Consider the following 18,546-nt stretch of genomic DNA (forward strand, 5'->3'; position numbering starts at 1 on the left):
TCTCTCTTCCAAGTCCCTGCAAAATAGATATTTCATTATTTTTGATGTTATGTTAAATGAAATTGATTTTCTAATTTCATTTTCGGAGTCTTCACTGTTAATGCACCAAAACACAACTGATTTTTGTATCATAATGATTAATAATTTAATTTAATGTTAATGATTTCAAACTTTTCTATGTGGACTCTTTAGGTGGTCTATACATAAGATTGTATCTTCTGCTAACAGGGATAATTTTACTTGTTTCTTTCCTATTTGAATGTTTTTGATTTGTACTTATTGGATAATTTATTAATCTAGAAATTTCACTAATAAGTTGAAGAAAAGTGGTGAAAAGCAGGCCTCCTTGACTTCTTCCCACTCTCAGAAGAACAAAATTCATTACCTGAAACATTATTTTAAATACCATAGTCTTAATGGAATATAATTATCTGAGTTAGGACAATAAACAAATTTGAATTAGGATAGTAGTAGTCTGTATACTGATGAGGAAATCATCAGTCAAGGGCACCAAGGTCCTCTTAAGCTCAAAGACTGCAGTAAAGCAAATTTCAATTAGAGTTAGCATAGCATTCCGAGTTATGTTTTAGAACACATTTTTCAAAAATCTACTTTTATAATTTACTTGGCACAATGCTAGGTTACTGAGAAGATATCCTTTTTCTTCTTGTTGTTATTTCCATTCACTTTGAAACAGTATTCAGTGTAATTAAGATGTACTTTGGTAAAAGGTGGCCCTCCTGACCACCATTATAAATATACTTCATTTACCAAACCATCTGAGATTCATATTAATTTTTGAAGGCAAGTTTATACTTTAGGAAGAAGTGTTTTTCGTGAATCTGCATAGATAACATGGTTTAGGAAGAGGATAACATACTTTAGGAAGAAGTGTTTTTCGTGAATCTGCGTAGATAACACAACAAGTACTGTGTAACCATAAAACTAATGCCTTGAAAATGCACACCTCACCACTGTTAGCCACATGACTTCTTACTTGCATTTCCTTGCAAACTTGAGTTTATGTGTATGTTTGTATACACACAATGTCTCAGCATCAACGTCACTGATGAATCTCTCAGGATAAATCAGAATGATTTTATTTAAATATTATAAAGTATTTCTTTGAGGGAAGGTTCAGATTTAAAGAGGATGGTATTTACTTTTTAGAGCTGAATTAAAGTGAAGTTGTGGAATAAGAAAGGATATTAGAAAGATTTATTCAACCTATTCTCTTATAACTGTCAGTTGACCTTATTAGCTACTTGAAAACAATATTATTCTCAAACAATCATAAAATTTACCAATGGAGTCCTTTTACTCTGAAGAGGAACTGAAAGGAAAGCCTTTCTCATTAAAATATGAAAAACCTTACCACAGAATAAAATGCTATTATTTAGATACATTGAGTTCAATACATGTTTGTTAAAGACCAGTAATCGTTCAGACACTGGACAAATTGACATAGAAATGGTCATATATGTCAAGTGAGAAATGCCCTTGGAATCAATAGTAGGAAATTAAATAAAGTACATGAAAGCAAATATCAAAAAGATTAAATTAATGTTGTGAAAGAGGAACAAAAGTGTCCTTTATTAAAACATTCTGAGACAAAGAAGAAATACTTAGGTATTTACATAAGGTAATATTTTATCTTCCAGAGAAGACATTGGTCTCTGTGGTTAGTACTACATCCACCTTCCAGTTACAAGCATGTAAATAAAATATCAGTCAATAGTAAATCATTTTAGAAAGATCGTCACTTACAGTTATGGTTATGATTATTTTCATAATCTTCCCTTAATCAATATGTCACATTCCTCTCTTTAAAAAAGCAATAAATAAATAAATAAATAAATAAATAAATGCCAGCATTCTCAATTTCAGGATTGGCTCTCAAATATTTTTTAAATAAAATAACAATAATAATCTATAATTTTTTTCCTATTTACAATGGACAGGCTGTGGCATTTGTTCAATGAGAAAAGAACAATAAGAGATGTTATATCAGTCCTCTACCAACATTATAGCTTCTGAAATCATTCTTAAGATTTCTTTTGTTTCATTTCAGTTTCTCAAGATGAATACCTAAGTACCATGGTTGTTGTGATAAGGTAGGCTATGCATCATGGTGGAAAATGACAAAGTGCCGTAAGCTCTTACTAATGGCATAAGAGAAGACTGTTATAAGAAAACAACCCATAAAGTACAAAAAATACATTGATCAGGCAAAAATCCACCACAAGAGTCAGGCTTACTACAGCCTTGCTACCCTGAAGAGGCATATATGATATGTTGATCTGCTAATGTACGATAAGGTGGAAAAAATGATCTAACAAATCTACTAAACTATATACATAGTCTCAACAAGTCCAGGATGAAGCCTTAAAAGGGTCTAAACTTCTACTTTGTACTACGTAAGTGCTTAACATTAGCACTTTTTATCATGCCCACATTTTCAGATCTATATAATATTATTCTTTTTCAATATCTGAAATTCTTTATTATTATGCTTCTACCATTTCTTATGAAAGTTAAAACATTGTTCCACTTTTTCTCTTCCATTTTTCAAAATATTAATTTTTATGTCTTTTTCTTCCTCATAGACTTTGATCGGACTCATAGTATATGAAGTATATATTAAATAAACTGGTTTCCCCAAGTACTAAAAATAAAGAGACACGTGAAATTGTGGTACACCCTTTGCATCCTGAAAAATTACATTTTCTATAGCTAATTACTGAAGTATATAGTGACAAATTAATTTTTAAAATTGAGAAAGTGGATGTCTGTTCTTTCTTCATATATATTGTGTAAAATAAGTTTCTCAGGGTTATTTTTTCCAAATGAGCCAATGCACATTAAAATATCCATCATAAGCACAGTTGTTACAGCTGATAGACCATACTTTTAATTTGCATAAAATTTTGTCCTGTAAGTTGCTATACTGACCTTAGTCATATGATCTAAAAACTCATGATTTTGTATGAGTCTACTTTTTTACATAGATTCAGCATGCATTAAATTGATTTTGGTCATGTGAATTAATCCTTAATATGTATGTTCTATACCATACATGATGCCCTTGAATTTTGGTTAAATAGAAAGAAAATCTCCACATATTTTTTTAAACGTGCAAGATTTTTTTGTGTGTGTGTGCAAAAGAAATAAAAGTACTTCAAATAGACTGATCTGTAACACAAGATTTTGCACTGGGAGGAACATATATGTGAGGTAGCAATTTTTCTGCATTTATCCATTTGACAATTGCTGCAAAACTTTTGGATATGTGCTCTCAAATAATATGATAAAATAATCACAGCCCTGTAAAAACCTGGAAATTTTAATCTTTTTTCTCCAACAGGAATAATTATCACCTTTGGTATTTGACAGAAAATCTTGACAACTGCTCATTCTAGTAAATTTCGGTTTTATCTTTACTAAATAATTGCAATGTTCAGGCTGGTACTTTTTAAAGAACTATCTACAAGAATCTGAAAGGGTACTTTACAAATAGTTTATAAAATCCTGAGCTTCCCCCCAATACTTGATTTTATCCTATCTTTCTGGCCCAATAACCTATTTTGTAAATATAGTCATCTCTTTATCATCTTATATAAATATTTAGATTGCAGAGTTGGCTTATAGTTTATCTGCATTTAGTTTCACTTTAATAATTACATGATTTTTCCACTATGTAATCTGAGTATAATGAGAACATTTGTCAGTTTGGTTTGGTTGATTGGAACTACTGGGAATATCTAGATCTACTAGATCATGGCTAGATTTTCTGGACATGACAAAACCTATAGATGTTTCAGTGTGCATGCTTGCAGGCAGTACACAGCTTAGAGAAATTGAGCATGGGAATTTATTGTAAAATGGCAGGAATTCAGATGAAAACTCTATCTTTGGAACTAAATAGATTATAATGGGACTGTTGGAAGGAAGGATGGGTGAGAGATGACATGACCTGTCTAACTTGACTTTCACAGAAGAAAATTATCTATCATCTAGAAAAAAAAGATACATATGTATATTAAAATGTTTCAAAAATTGATTTCAGTAATATTTGCATTTTCAACAGGAAAACAGAGGCAACTGACTGTTTTATCTAACTGATGGTACTAGGACCTGTTTTTAAATTTTTTAGGTATTGTCCCTTACAATGAATTGAGCAAAACATCAGTAGATCTTGTATTAAAATATGTTAGATTAAAAATTTCAAGTCACTACTTGTCTTTGTACAAATTATCTTAAATTCTTAGGGATGTTAAACATACATTGAGATACACTGAGATTGCAGCACATAAAAATTAGACATTCTTGGAAAGGCAGAATGAGTTATATTTCATTTTTGGATTTGTAACCAAAAGGATAACTTTTGAAATAAATAATTTAGATGAACTGTATTTAGATACATCTAGATTTGTGAAACTTAATCTGCATTTATAAAAAATGTTTTGGCAACCAATATATAATTAATAAACATTTTATATTTTTGTATAAAGTTGAAATATAATTTACACAAATTATACTGCTCTCTAACAGGATATAGTACAATATTTTAAAGTGAAATGGGTTAATATTGGACAGAAAATAAAACTAAATTGAACTGCTCTTTGAATTATGCTATAGTTATACATAAGCTTTAGTAGAAGTAGAACTCACTCCTACAATAGTTTCTTACCACTTAACCCAATTTTCCATACAGATACCATTAAAATTTTCATGATACATGCTTCCATGATAGGGATATCAATTGGTTATTAACTAGCTAATAAAAGGAAGAGGATGGAATTATAATGAATGTTGTGTTATGATTTGGATATTAGGTGTCTCCAAATGCTCCTATATAAATACAGAATTATTCAGAGGTGAAATTATTAGTTTATGAGAGTTGTAACCTAAGCAGTCCCTTCTAGTCTAAAGGAACTGACTAGGTGGGATCTGTAGGCAGGTGGGGCCTGACTGGAGGAAGTAGGTCACTAGGGGTATGTTCTAGACGGGTTCATCTTCAGTGCAGCCACTCATGCCTTATTCTTTCTCCTTCCCAGTTTTCATGTCCTGAAAAGACCACACCCTTCTGACATTATGTGCTGTCTCATCTTGGGCCCAGAGCGATGGACTTGGTGGACCATGGACTAAACTCCTGAAACAATGAAACAAAATAAACTTTCCCTTCTCTGGGTAGTTATTATCAGATTTTTTGGTCAGAGCAACAGAAAGCTGATAAACACAAGCCCTATCCTGATTTTAGTGGCCAATACCTTAGGCTGGGGCCAGGAGACTTGTTACTGGTAGTGATATTCTTAGTGGATCTTAGTCTTTCCAGATCTAAACTACATGAACAGATAGTTCTTAGGGCTCTTATGTGAATTTAGACACTAAGTATTTGAGCAATGAATTTTATTTTATTTTTAACTAATGCACTTTTTGAATCCTCTTAAAGAAGTTCACTATTTTAAAATGTTTAGTATGTAGATTAGAATTTATTTTCTTCATAAAAACATAATTTGACTTCCTGGCTACTCAGACTTATCTGGTGCCCTGTCTTATTTAGTCTTTCACAGGAATAACTAAGCTACAACATTTCTAGTCTTGCTTCTTTATTTTCAATAGTTAGCGTATTTAAACACTTGTACTAAGCATGTCAAACAAACCAAAGTCACTGAGTAGATTAAATCTTTGTGTCTTTTAAATAATAAAAGGTATTGTTTTTTGCTATAATGAACAAATACATTCATTTGTGCAGAGTATTCAATAGAAGACTAAAGTAGTCTTCCCTCATGGGGTATATCATTTCCAATAAAGATCTTGCCCTACAGTACTACTCCCAGATCATTGATTCCATCCTTCCCTGGGGTATTTTTTTTTCTATTTTCTCAAACTAATTGAGGTCAATAAAGTCAGATTTCTGCAACCTGCAGGTTTTTTGGGTTTTTTTCCTTTTTCTTTCATACTTTCATTCATTCTGTCACAGATTTAGAGCATGCACGAGATGCTTCTGTTTCTGTCCACGACCAACACTGTGCTAAGCTCCTTGCTTCTCTCCCCCTTTTCCCTTCTGGGTTACACTTTAGCACTTTTCCCTCTCTTTTCCTATGTTAAACTTCTTCCCAACTCTGATTCTCCTTAAAAAAACACATGACCCAGCAATTTAGAACTAATAGACCATAAAATCAAATAAAATTAGGGCAAAGCATGTACTTCCCAACTCTCTATACTATACCTACTTACGACTTTTAATGAAGTATTTTCAGAATTCCTTTAATTTGTACAGACTAAAACTTATGAACTTATGATGTTCAGTCCCAAGGGATCTGACAAGTTCATTCACTACTACAATAACATACAGAATGGCTCCAGAACTCCCAAATTTTCCCTGTACTAGCACTTGTCAACCCTTCAATTTTCAAGTCAACCTTTCTCCATCTTCAGATACCTACAACCCCAAATCTGTTTTCTATGCTTTCAAGTTTGCTTTATCAGAATTCCTTTCAGATATATAAATCTGTAAGGAATAAATTTACAATATAAAATCTCTTGTATCTGAGTCATTTTACCTAGCAAAATTCATTTGAATCATCTGTGTTATTGTGTTAAACAGTACTTTGTTTCTGTTTTTCTTTTGTTTGCTTGTTTTAATCTACTAAAATGAAGTACTCTGCTGCATGTACATAGCATGGTTTGTCTAGCCATTTACCTGCTAAAGGAAATGTACATTGTTCCTACCCATAGATAAAGATGAATAAGGATACTATACAAATGTGTAAAAGTTTTTGTATAAGCATGCTTTGTCCCAGGAGAATAATTCTTGGATACTATGTTAAATATATGCTTAAATTTAAGAAACAGCCCAACTGTTTTCTAAAGTAGTGATTATGTTTTTAAATCTCACCAGTTATGTAGAGAACTTATGCTACACTTTCACCAGCAATTGGTACTGCCTTTCCTCTCCACTAATTATTCTAATAGGTGTGGCTTGGGTCCATATATTCTTAATAACTAAAGATGCTATGTATTTCTTCAAGGGCATATTTGTCATTTGTATATATTCTTTGACAAAGTGGGTTTGCCATAGAATTCTGTTAATTCTTTGTTCCTTTAATGTAACATGTATCTCATTATCTGAGTATCTTCAATGATAGCTTAAAGGTTTCATTTCATTGTTTTATACACGTCTACATACGTTTATATCCCTTCTAGTTTTCTGTGAGTTCTTTGATGTTTATTTCAAATCTACCATGAGACACAGTCACAATGTCTTAATAGATAGTTTGCATTACTCCCTAGGTTCTGTCCCTTACTACTGTTTGGCATTAGGAAAGTTTTTAACTTCAACTTTTCATTATCAAAATGAAGATAATTATAGTTTCTATTATACAAGGTTGAAGGTTAGATAAAATAGTACATGAAAATGTGAGTATACCACAGGTACAATTTGTGTCCCATAAATATTAAGTATAATAATCATTTTTAATAATTATTTTTATAAGAATATTTATTGTAATTAACATAATGATTATACCTGAATCATTCCTTTTCCTCGCTCATTTGGTTCTAGCCTCCACCCCATCCCCTCTACCACCCTTGAAATCCCAATCAATTTCATTTTCCTCTTTTTTCTATCAAAAAAATAATTAATTACTTTTGGATTTCAAACCTTTGTTTAATTTTTAAAACATTTATAACATTCATTAAATGCATTTTGTTGTAGTTTTTTTTTTTTTTTTGGTTGGTTTTTGGTCTTCTCTTCCAGTATAGTGTTTAGTTCAGGGGGATGGGGTTATCTTTGTTTATTTATTTATTTTGTCTATTGCTTTATCTGGACTATTTTGGATGCTCAATATATTTTTACTAGTTAATAAAGTGGCTTTCATTGGTGTTTTTCAGCTATTTTTTTAACATAACACATTTAGGTTGGACTGAGGCAGATGGCTCAGATCCACACCTAATCTTCACTGGACCTTCAGCAGTTCTTAAAAGACCACAAAGCTCTGTCCAATTATGACATAGGAAAAGTCCTTCAGTAGAGATATAAGATACCACTCTCCATATTTAAGAAATAACAATGTACATTTCTATCCACAGAATGTTTTCTTTGACTTTTTCATATTCTCTGGAGAAATGAACAAAATTAAACAAACCACATTAATAACACACATAATAACATCATTTCACACTGGGATATCATGCAGAGTCATAATTATAAAACATCCTTTTTCCTTCATTTGTTGAAAATGTTTATATATTTATAAAAATGGTCACAAAATAGTCATGAATAGGTCAAAACGTCTTCCTTTTCTTTAAAATTGCACCTATCTCCCCAGGCACACATTCATCTTTATATACTAAGACAAATTGTTGTGAATTTTTGGAAAATGTTCTTTAAAATGATTCAACTTTGAGCATTCTTCTTAATTTCTGCATAAAATAATGCTGAGGATAATGTTATACAACTAATAGTACTATACAACTGTAAACAATTCCATAGGCCCACTCCATCAGTACTTATAGCACAAGTCTTCCTTCTACTATTTAGAAGAGTGCCATTGGATGATCAATTTTTTACAACATATTATCCCACTAGATCATAGATGTCCAGTGACCATGGAAGAAAAACTGACATGTAGTTGGACTTTTGAACATACCAGTTCCAAATTCTTACTCTTCCTCATGGTCCTCATGATAGCATCTTGAGGGTTAAATGTTCTGAGGTAAAAATGAGGATATAAAACAGTAAATGAAGAGTTTTCATATTAAAGAATTATGAAGAGCTTTCAGGAATAAAGTTAATCATTTTCCCACAGTGTCAAACGTCAACATTTTGACAGCACGAGAAAGAGTATTACACCTTTTCCACCCCATCAAAATTTTGACATTTTTCAAAAGACACATTCATGAGTCTGTGTGAGAATTTTATGTTGATATCTTAAAGGAGACATATTGTACATCACACAATTAATTCTCAATTCACTGTGGTAATAATCAAAAGTGAAAACAGGAAAAAGAAAACACCACAAAAGTTAAATTTCACATTTTTTCCTTTTGTAGAGTTTTGCTTTATTAATTATTTTGTCAGAAAATATACTCTCACACATAAAAAATGTTTATATGAACTATTTTGAGGTATTCTTTTTAAATTTTCCTGTTCTTCAAAAAGTACAAAACAAAAGACAAATAAATAGTAGGGAAAGTATGGATAGAAAAAAATGAGCCTTTCAATAGTCAAATATTATACCTCCTTTTATTTCCATTTGAACCAATGAACTCTATGATACCAAAATAATATTTTTAAATAACAGTAATATCCAATCTTCTTAGATATTTAGTAGCTTTTCAGAGAAAGTAATACTTTAAATTATCTGGCTAAAACTTTTCACAGTTTTTTATTGTGAGTTTTTAATGCCCATAAGAATAATTTGAGGCAAACAGTTCTTCAACATAGAGGTATTAACAGTGCCTAAAATGATTTTCAGATTTCCATAAGGAAACTAAATTAAAACTGTCATTTTATTTTCCAGATGACTTATCACAATAGTTTGTTATAGGCAAAGTATGCTTTATTCAAACTTTTAAATATAGAACAATAACATAAAAATATAAATATTAAAGTAAATACATCTAAAGTTTAATTTGAAATTTAAGTAAATATCTAATTGATGCATTCCTCTGTACAGCATTTGAGTCCTATGTTCCCATAGTGTTTTAATACAACATGGCAATGTTTGAGTGTGGCATATTCTAAATACTTTTGTTTTTTATATTCATTAAAGCAAACATTATTTCATACCCATTAGTTTTTAATTATAATGGAAATATTCAAATAAATTCAAACTCAGAGTTGCAGATGAAACAATAGGAGAGGATTAATTGTAAAATTCAATTTAAAAGAGATATTTAGAAACATTAATTGTAAGAAAACAAAAGAATAGTTTAACTCATATTTTTCTTTGTAGAGAAGAAAAGGCAAAGTATATTTTTGCATTTTAAAATAGATTTTATAAATGGAATAATTTAAATAAATGATAACTTTAAGAATAGAAAATGCATTATTTCAAATCAGGAAGAAAATACAATGCAAAGATACTTAACAAATCTCAAGGGATGGTAAATTTGGGTTCATTATAAGGGAAACTTTCTAATAAACTCTTGAGAGGAAGAGTAAAATGCCATCCTTTAAAAGACATTAAAAACACGTTGACTAGTTTGCATGGGTGAGAGGGGATGCTTTAAGATATCTGCAGAACAGACCACTGGTTCATTCTTTGCTCAAGTTGTCTGAGTTGCATTGGAATGTGATAGAAAGCATGGTGTTAGATGTTTTCTGGAAGGATCTTTTCTTTTTATCTCAACACACTGTGGTAGTCATCCAGATGGTACTTGTTGACATGAAATATCTAAGACTGTTTGCTAACTTCCTGTGCAGAGGGCAAAATACAACAAAACAGAACAACAACAACAAAAAAGGATCACAAGCATTGCCAAAGATGAAAACAAAGGGTACAGAAGATTGTGAAGGATGAAGTCCTCTCCCATTTTACACGTGGAATAGGATTTTCTTATGTTATAAATGACAACATTAGCAACATCAGGACCACCACATCCCCTTCATGATTGAGAGAGAGAGAGAGAGAGAGAGAGAGAGAGAGAGAGAGAGAGAGAGACAGAGAGAGACAGAGAGAGACAGAGAGACAGAGAATCAGGAGGAGGATTATCAAATAAAGGTCATTCTGGAACTGGTTTAACTTCATTCTACATGTTTACTTCCCCTTAGTTTTCTATGATAGTGACAATGATCATACCTAAACAAAATTTAAAATATCGTCTATTAATTTTCCATTGAAGTCATATACTGCTTATGGTAATAAAACTTGGAAGAAGTTTTTCATAGTTTAATTGTCAAGGCAGTTCAAAATGCTTATGATATGCATGCTGTTTGGCTCTCTATTAAAATTTTTATTTTTAAAGAATTCACTTTTCTATTAAATATTAATGCCATCTTGTCATCAATGTATAATTCATGTCATCCAATTATCTGAGGTCTATGCAAATAATACTCTTTGTGCTTATCACCTTACTTACTTCAGCCAATTTAATTAGAAAATATATAATAGAAAATAATATAAATTAGAAAAATATAAATTGTCCACCAATAGATGGATACATTTGCATACAGCAGAATACTATGCAATATTGAAAATTATGTTCTATATAACAAAATTGTTCTGACAAATGAGAAAACAATTACTTTTTTGAAAATTCTGAAACATTAGCATGTTAAAAATGTCTTGTATGTGTGTGTGTTTTTTTTTGGGTGGGGGTTGTTACCGGGGATTGAACTCAGGGGCACTCAACCACTGAGCCACATCCCCAGCCCTATTTTATTTAGAGACAGAGTCTCACTGAGTTGCTTAATACTTTGTCATTGTTGAGGTTGTCATTGAAATCCCAATCCTCCTGCCTCAGCCTCCTGAGCCACTGGAATTACAAGTGTGTGCCACCATGTCCAGCCCCCCCCCACCCCAACAAAAAAATCTTTTAATAGTGGATTTAAATTTCCTTTCATGTGCTGGGGATACAGCTCAATTTGGTAGAGCAAATTTCCTACTATGTGTGAGGCCTTTGGTTCAAGTCCCAGCCCTGCAAAACAAATAAACAGATAAATAATTAAATTCCCTTTTGTGTTGTTTTCCAATTATATATGCATTTTGAATTGTTCAGTTCCTTTCTTCACTCTTAGAAATCCTAGGAATACACTGTGGCCCTTAACAGGGGTTTGTGTTTGCAAGATTATTGGGCATTTCCATAACATACTTTAACTTCTTCTGTTCCAATAGTTATCTTGTCATAAACAAGATCAGATGAGTTGTACTGACCTTGAGAAAGATTAAATTGGAATCTTAGGTCTTATTGGCTTGTATGATTCATAGAAACCAACGTCGCAATAAAAATTAATCCAGGATTTAACTTCTTTAAAAGAAAATTTGTAATTATAAAGGGATTTAAAAATTTCTAGGTAAATGATCAAAGCAAGAAATCAAAGTACCTCTTGATGTCATTCACTTGTCAATATGTACATAGTGTTTCTGGAAGGACATTGATCAAAGTATTAATAATTATGGTTCTCTGTGCTGTTAGAGATATATATGATTATTGTTTGCTTTAAAAAGTAAACATGCAAATAAATATTCAAATTTAAATTATAAATTTAATTTTTCCCTTAATTCTTCTCATGAATATTGATACAAGTTTATTTTTAAATAAATTTGTTCAAATATTAGTAATTTTTTAAAAATCAAAGAAAATCTTAAATTTATGGAAAAGGTTGCATTTGTAAATATTATTACATAACAATTGACATAGAGAAAATTAGGAATCCAGAAATTGTCAGACAGGCCCTGGGAGTTCTACTTCTGGTGAGAGGAGAAAAAGAATTAATTTTTCCAGGCAATGAAGAGAAAGACATATAATTAGAAACTGTTATTAATGAATTGGATTTCCAGTGCCTTTGGAGAAATCATTCTTTGAGATTACGGAGGTAGTAACTTTGAACGGGCATGTTTAACCCTCAAGATGGAGAAAAAATATCTCAATACAGTTAGGACACAGCAACAGTGTCTTAGGAGGAGCCCATGACAACTCAGAAGAAAGATGGCCGTGTTTCTGGCTGATGGATGCTTGTCAGGGTGAAGGAAGAACAAGCTGCACAAGATGCCACCATGAGGAGAGAGACTCATGGTGAGCCATGCGTGAAAATGAGGGCCTGGAGAAGCTGCCAGCATATGACCCAGAAAGCCAAGGCAGGGCCACTCAAGCTTCACATGTTGCCTGAGCAAGTGATCAAACCTGCTATGCTGTAGGTGAAAGCAATGGACGTGGTATTATAGCTACAGAAGACACCCAGAGATCTGCAATTCTGTGGGCTAGCTACAATACATGATATAAGTTGCATATTGTTTGGGGCAACCTAAAACTTTCATTATTAAAAGCGGATACACTGACTTGTTTTATTTTTTAAAAAAATACATAGAATTAAAAATTAAAAACAACTTAAAAATACATATGAACTTTATGATATTTGAGAACTTAAAAGTTACTAAAAACAAAAACAAATATCCATGCATTATTATTTGATTACCCTTCTTGAAGACATTGCAGAATGATCATGAAGTGATTTATCATTTTGCCCATGCTCTATAATATTTACAAAATCTGTTGTCCTTTTGTCCTTGCAACACACCTGGCTGGCAAAACCCTAGAACTGGATGAATCTAATTATCTGCCTTCTCTTGCACCTGGGTAGTTAAATCCAGCTGCCACTATAAATTTATGATCCAACATCATCCAGGTTTCCTAGACTTTCTGGCAACCCTTCCATCTCTTACAGGCAGGTGCTTCTCTCATTCTTCAAAATAATAATTTCAACACCCAACCCACATTCTTTAACTCTCAAAGCCCTCTCTTATTTAGAGGATGACATTGCCTCTTGCTTCAAAGAAAAAAGGGAAGACAGAGTAAGTGTGCAAGACCCCAGCTTTCGGTGTCTGTATGTGTGAAGCAGCTGCCTCTGCCCTCATTCCATCCTCTTTTATCCTTCTCTTGTTCTGGTCACACTTCGACTGGCCCTTCACCTCTTGACAGGCTCTCTTCAGCATTAACACATACTTCATTCTCTAAACATATATGCATATATATATTATAAGTTCATAATATATTATAATATATATACATACATACACACATATATATTATACATATAATATATATATACACACATATATATAGTCTTTTTCTTAAGCCAATATCTTTGCCTTGTACCTCTCCCTTTCTTTTACAAATATTTTAAAAGATGCCTTTACCAAAATCTGCACTTGCTTACTTGCTTACTTCCCCTACACTCCTTTAGAGATAAATTATAACATAATATGGAGCAACACCATTCAACCAAAATCTCCCCTGTGGAGAGTTCACTAATCCCAAGGTACACTTTTGTATCTATGATCTTTAATAATGTCTCTCTCAACATCTAGATAGCCTTTGGCATGTTGATCACTTCTTCCTTCTCATCTCTCTTTCATTTTCTATGGACCCCTACTGTCCTGGTTATCTTCCACTCCAGGAATTTTCTCAATTTCTTTTGTTAACTGGTCCCCTAATCAATATTTCATTGTTTTAGTTTTTTAATTAAAATTTTGTTTTAGCTGCTACATGAGAACTGTACATATTCCTGGGGTGCCCTGTGATTCCTCAAGGCTCTTTTCGAGGCCCTCCCTTTATACATGGCTTTAAACACCACAGGAGGCACTTATAAAGTTGATTTTTAAAGCATTCTTTGGAATTCTAATTCCCAAAATGTGTCTAAATATCATCTCCAGATAGATGTGTCTCAAACATTCCTCAATTTCTCAAAACAAACCTGTAGTTTTTATCCCTCCAATATTTTTTTTCATCAAGTTTTGATTCCTATCTTAATCCACAACACCAAAGTCCACTCAGATGTTCAAGCAAAAGACCTAAAAATCATTATCACTCTCTTTTTTCCATAGCTTTATTGAGGTAAAAATTAAGTACAATAAAATGCTCATATTTGAATTATGACATTTGATCAGTTTTGATGTGAATGTAACCAATACAATCAACATGAAAAGAATTTCCATTATGTTTTTTTTTAAAAAAATTGAAATCATGCAGACTGTGTTTCCTGAATGGCTTATTACATTAGAAATCATCTTAAGATATAGAGGACCCCACCTCCACATGTCGACTATTTCAAAGTAAGTGGCACACTTATAAATATTTCAGTGGTCAAGGAAGAAACTACAAGTAAATGGAAAGTGCTTTGAACTAAATGATAATAAAAACTTAAAATATCAGGATCTCTGGGATGAAATAGTACTCAGACGAACATTTATAACTTAATGTACTTGTATCAGAAAATAATCTAGAATAATGATCAAATTATTTTCAAATTATGTAGTAGGTAGGAAAAATAAGAGTAGGATCTAAAATATATGAAACAGAGAAGAAATAATACAACTAAAATTTATAAAAATCAAAACAAGCCTAATCAAAAAAAAAATAAGCATGTGAATAAAGAATGTGAAATAAGGACAACAACCAAAGCAAACAATAAACAACATTAAACCAAATAGTTCCTACTATGACATCTACAGGGTTAATTAACACAATAAACACAAATGACATAATCATTATTGTCTACAGTAAAAACAGCAAGTTTGCAAAAAGGTTTATAATTTCAGGCGAGCGCGTTACCTCTTGAGCCATATCCCCAGCCCTAGGGTTTATAATTTCAAAGACAGGGAAAGAACAGAAGTGATATAGGATGTGATGATTATGAGGCAGGAGGAAAGGAGAAGTAGTAAACAATTAAAAGAAGTGTGAAAAAGAGAACAGTAGAGATTGGCTGTTAGCAGAAGAAAAGAGAAAATCAAAGGAAATGGGGTAGGAGAAAAAATATATAGACAAAGTAAAAATTAATAAAAAATTATAAGTAAAAATAAAAAAAATGCAAAACAAAACTAAAATATATTATATACTATTAAATGTCCTACTTCAAAAAAATCTAATCCATGAAAAATAACTGGCTTCAAAAATGCTAGAAATGAGTAAAAAAAAACAAATATGAATATGTATAAATGTCCATGTACCATTAAGGTCACAATATAACAGAGGAAAAATCATGGGAAAAAAAGAAAAAGATCTTGATGAAAAGTTAAAGAATTCTTTCTTCTGGCGTTCAAAAGATTCTCAGTTTCTCTTCTCAGCAGTTTTAGGTGCTCCACCCTCTGGATTACTGGAGTGAGAGAGGTAATCCCTTAGGCAGAATTCCTGGAGGCAGGGTTTGGGTTTTGGTGGTCTCCAGGCTCTTTGCTCAATGCTAATCAGTCTGGAGGTTTTAAATCAGTGCACCTCCAGCGCCCCGTACTTGCTGGTCCATGCTGGAAGGGTGTACCCCTGGGATCTTCCCTGGGTTTCACTCATGTAGTGAGGGACCCAATTCTTAGTCCCCTTTGTCACCTGCACATCTCCCAGATGGCCCTACAAGCAGTCAGATTAATCTAATATTATCTAGTAAGATTATTCTACTATTATAATCTAGTATAATTTAGTCAGATTAATATACTCTTATCACACTTGACATCCAATCAGTCTTCAAAGTTTGGCAATGTCATTTCCTAACTATCTCTCCAGGCATCCAATTGTATGCAGCCCTATCCCCTTCACCCTCTACCTTGCTCTAAATACCTGCAATAATAAGCTTTCCAAATATGTCATATTTTCTAATTCCCATGCCTAAACCTTTTTAATATTTTTTTATTTAATGATAAGGGTAAATACAAATCCTAACAGGGACTACAATCCCTGTAGAATCAAGCCTCAGCCTACTTCTTTGTGACAGACACTGGTTTGGATGATCCACAACCCTTTACAACATGATTTCTCCTTTTTAGGAAAACTTATTACTTTTTACTAGCATTTCTTGCAGCTAGAAAGCTTCTAGATATAGATGTTGTGTACACACACACACACACACACACACACAAAAGTCAAGACTGAATTCATCCATGTAATATTTGTTGTTTGGGGTACAGATTCTTAAATTTTGTTTTCTTTCTTCATTAAAAACAAATTCTCACTCTCTTCTTCTGGCCTTAAGTGTGGAAATGAGTGCTGGTACTAAAGGAGCCATCTAGGGACTCTGAACCATTGAGAGTAGGGTAAAGTCAAGCATCAAGAATTACAAAGCCAGAGAGATAGAAATAATCTGGGCATCTCATGACATATTTGACTAGATAATGAAAGTCATTTATTTTATGTGAAAAAATGAGCATCTTTTCATATAAAACTTTAAAAATTAGTTGCTACAAAAATCTCTCAACAATATTTTATTAAACTTCATCTTATAGCACATTCTCTTTGCCTTTTAGCTTCAGACATATAGTACTTATTAAAAATATTAATTTGTACATTTTGCTTAAATTTAAGAAAAATTCTAAACCATAATTCTCTCTCTCACCTAAGGGTCTTCACAGATGAACTTATTCCTGTTTGCACGCTCTCCTGACCTCATTACTCACTCTTTTGCTAGCTACTTCAAGTATTGATTTAGACAAATTACTACAAAAAGACCTTCCTTGACCCGAAAACTAGGTTAGGCTCACCTGAAAAGCATTATTAGTGAACTTCGTATTTTCTCTTTCTACATTGTTATCACACTTACAATCTTGTTCTCAATATTGTAACTAGACTGTGTGGTTCTGATGACAGAAGATGAGTGTCACATGGCACTCTTGATTTTCAGCACCTATTTTAACATCTATCATACTACAGGCATTTGATACTTACTCCTTAAAATACATTACTTGATTCAGCATTTTGATTGATAAATAATAATGTCTAGTGATCATAATCATATTGTTTGCTAAATATGTACCATCTCATAAATACTTTTGAGTGACTTTATCTCATTATTTGAAAATACCAAATACTGGACTATGATGCCAAATTATATATATTTTGTTCTACTTTTTTCTACACTTATGCTAGTAATACTCTCCTTCAGCTTTACAATTTTAATTTTTTCATTTTCCATTTGAGGCAAAACATTTAGAGTGAGATGCACAGTTCTGGCATGCAGTGTTTGGCTTGTGGTCCGTATTCACTTTGGCCTGCCCCAACCTCCAACTGTCTCCTTAGTGGAGGGAGACACCTCATTTCTACCTGGGTTTCCACTCCACTGTAGCTTACAAACTCTCTCAAGGAGGCCAGGGCAGTAAATAGGACTCATTTTCTTTCTTTATCTCAGGATTCATTAGTATCACTTCTGACACTGATGTTCACTGTCTGAAAATGATTTTTTATATATTTGGTCAGGTTTTAATTGTTTCAGCCATGAAAGGTATCCAGTTTCCATTACTTAATATCACCCAGAAATGGAGGCCACATTTAACACAATTTTTGTTTATCATCTTGCTATTTTATTTCTAATTGTCTTACTTGCTTTTTGTTTCTTCTCTACATGTGATAGAAATTGTGAGATCTTCCTTCTTCTTGAGTTATACACTTGGAAGGCATATTTCTACAGTGAAATAATAAATTACTACGCAGTGAGTCTTGAGCTATTGCCTCCCAAGACTAGACTGCTTGCATATCATAGAAAAATATGAATTCTTCAGACTATTTCTTATGGTCTAATCAAGGTATCACATGATTAGTAAGCTAATATTATGGTGGCTCACATATACAAGCAGGGAGAAAACAGTGGAATAAATTCTAATTTTGTAAAGGAAATATTTTCTTTGTGGGATAAGGTCTGACACCAATTCATAAGAAACAGATGATCACAGGTCAGGCCAGATTTTCTTATTACCTTCAGCTAGTGTCCTAAAATCAAACTGTGGGCCAGTGAGATTAATAATAATGGATTAGCTAAAATTTTCAGTGAAATCTTAACAACTCTACATATTCACTTTTCCTATTTTCATTTAAAAAATACATCATTTTTAAAAATAAATTTAA

This window comes from Ictidomys tridecemlineatus, chromosome 5 (genome assembly GCF_052094955.1).
Source record: "Ictidomys tridecemlineatus isolate mIctTri1 chromosome 5, mIctTri1.hap1, whole genome shotgun sequence".
Lineage (NCBI taxonomy): Eukaryota > Metazoa > Chordata > Mammalia > Rodentia > Sciuridae > Ictidomys > Ictidomys tridecemlineatus.